General features: G+C 31.2%; 1 long non-coding RNA gene across 1 annotated transcript; it reads right to left on the bottom strand.

Annotated features, from left to right (window-relative positions):
* Positions 1 to 301: 301 nt before the first annotated feature.
* LOC122005118 lies at positions 302 to 2418 on the bottom strand. The gene is made up of 2 exons (XR_006118324.1): positions 1096 to 2418; positions 302 to 571 (listed from the first exon to the last, which is right to left on the bottom strand). It is a non-coding gene; the product is annotated as an uncharacterized LOC122005118 (long non-coding RNA).
* Positions 2419 to 2923: the final 505 nt, after the last annotated feature.

Raw genomic sequence — 2923 nt, 5'->3', positions numbered from 1 at the left:
TAGTCGTCCCCAATACAAGCGTCTCAAAAAAATATTGAGACAGTTGTACTATCTCAAATGCTATTTAAGACGGTGATGAGACAATTGTTCAATTGTCTCAAAAGTATTTAAGACAGCTATTGTTTTGTCTCAAATGTTATGTCTTATCTTGTGAAAAAACTAGAGACACTAAATTGAGATGGTAATGTGCTGTCTTAAATAGAAGTGAAGACAATAAATTATTATTCCTAATGTTTTAACTTGTTAGATGCATCATTTGTGATTAAAATTAATAATCTTAAAAGAATATTTACTATACAAATTAATCTAGATCAGATTTATTGAATTATCATTTCAAAACAAAAGGAAAAATTCTCTCTATAAATTAAAAATGATATACATAATATAAAATTCTACAATCATTAATTGAAGTGCATCCAACATTCATGCAATAATAGAAATATCTACACATCCATCATTAATTTGATAAGAAAAACAACTATTATTCCCATAAAAGTTACACAATAGAAAGTCTAAAGATCAACTCCTCATGATCTGGAGATAACTTCTATAATCCTTCTTCGCCAGAATCCTGAACATTTTAAAAAAAAACTCTTATTAGAGATAAAGATGATTTATAATATATATTGTTAAAAAATCAATAAATAGAACTTTTCAATAAGAAATATCATCATTTAACACATAATCCTCTTTCTTGCAACTATGTATATATACAACACAAACAATCCCAAGTTAAACAAACCTCTTCATCTCGTAATAAGAAATGATGGTTCATGTGCTTGTCAATATCTTTGTGACTTTCAAATTGTTGCACTTGTAAAATAAATTTATCTATAACTTAAAAATATGTACACTACTACATCATCAAAATTGTTAATATGTACACTACTACATCACCAACATCAATTGATTATGAATTTTGTTGTTCATCAATGAGCTCTAAAGTTTGAGCTTGCAATATTGATGCATGCTGAACTTGTTATTGATGCTTGGATCTTGTTTGTGGATGAACTATTGGACGTAATATGTTATTTAGTTTTTCTTATTGTAGTTTCTCTTTTACACGTGTGGGAGGATGCATTTGAGATAAATTACCTCTTACCACATTTGCTTGATCACCATTCAATTTTTCTAGCATGGTTGTCTCTTTCTTTTTTTTGTCTAACCATGATGACCTATCATGAAAAAAAATCAACATATTAGTCCAGATGTCAATTACACATTTGAAGCTAAACTTAAAAAAGAAAACAATGATGACCAATTACTAAATTATAAATAAATCAGACTAATACTCAAAAATTGATTATACATCAAAGACCATTGCAATTAGTGACCTCTTTAAAAAGTTCAGAAGCTCATTTTGCTTGGACGATGCAAAGTTGTTCTATTACCAGGATTAGGCAGAATGGATGAGAAATTTATGGAGAACTCCATGGATAGTAACACAACCAAAGAAATCTCTGTGTTGAAGAGGACTAAGAAAGCCAATTTGGTTAGTAATGAAGCTCCTATCGACAAAGGTATTGAAGTATTCCTATTGAACCAGGTAAAGTTCAAAAGAGAAGGGATATGAGGCATGGTGAAGTTGGTTCTGAAACTACATTTGTCCAAGAAAATAGCAATGCAAATGGAACAAAAAAAGTTGACTTGTCGCAGGAGAAGGAAATGGTGAAGAGTAGTGTGTATTCACATATCGACTTAAACAACAATGCTAAAGATGCAACTGATGTAAGAACTCCACCAACTACTGTTCCTGAAATTGTTGATCAGTTAGAGCATGATAAATTAGGAAGAAAAAAGAAGACAAGGAACAATGTCGGAAACAAAAAGCAAATGTGCATACCAACCAGGGACTATCAGTTCTCAAATCAAAACATTATCTGCTTCCAACTCTCCACTTCCATGTGTAAGAAAAAAGCCTTGAGAGAATGATTTCCAAGCTCACTAGGTTCGAGAAAGCTGAGCCTAAAGTAGGTTCTTCAAATGCATTATCCTCATCAACGTTAAAGAATAACAATACAAAAAATAATCATAATATGTTTCATCATTCTTTGCAACTTCTCCATCTTATCCAAAATCAATGGCTCCATCAAGAAGAACATGGCAGCAGCGGCGGGCAGGCATGACAGGACGAAAAGAAGAAGAAGAAGAAGAAGAAGAAGGCGGCGGAAGCAGCGGCGAGGGGAGGAAGCGGCGGAAGCAGCGGCGAGGGGAGGAAGCGGCGGAAGCAGCGGCGAGGGGAGGAAGCGGCGGCGGCGGCGGCGGCGGCGGCGGCGGAGGAAGCAGTGGCGGCGGCAATGGAAATGGCCGCGGCGGGCACGACAGGGTGAGAAGAAGAAGAAGAAGACGAAGCTGGAGGCAGCTGAAGCGGCGACAACGGCGGCTTTTAGGTTTCGAAGCGTGAGAAAATGAGAAGACGATGATGTTAATAGAAATTTAGGACTTAGTTTTGATAACAAAATTTATTTTCTAAAATATATCATTTAAAAATATAATATAATAAAATATAATAAATAATCATTTTAAATTTTTTAAAAAATAAAAATTCTATATAATCGTATAAATTTATTTTCTTATTAACTATTAATTATATTATTATTATTTTCTTCAATAAATATAATTAGATTAAATTTTAATTAGTTTTAATTAATATTATCACCCTCTATATATATATATATATATATATATATATATATATATATATATATATATATATATATATATATATAATAAATTTATTATTTACTTTTATTATTATGTTATTTAATGATTTAGGCATATCCTAAAAAGTTAGTACATCATTAAATATTTAATATGCTTTATGTTTATAATTCTTAAATTATCAATAGTCTAAACACAAATTATAAATTAAAAAAATTCATTACTGTAAATTATCAATAGTCACATTCATTCTGTGAAATAA

This window comes from Zingiber officinale, chromosome 7B, assembly GCF_018446385.1.
Source record: "Zingiber officinale cultivar Zhangliang chromosome 7B, Zo_v1.1, whole genome shotgun sequence".
Classification (NCBI taxonomy): Eukaryota; Viridiplantae; Streptophyta; class Magnoliopsida; order Zingiberales; family Zingiberaceae; genus Zingiber; species Zingiber officinale.
The sequence above is the reverse complement of the archived record's forward strand: the minus strand, read 5'-3'. Positions and strand labels throughout refer to the sequence as shown.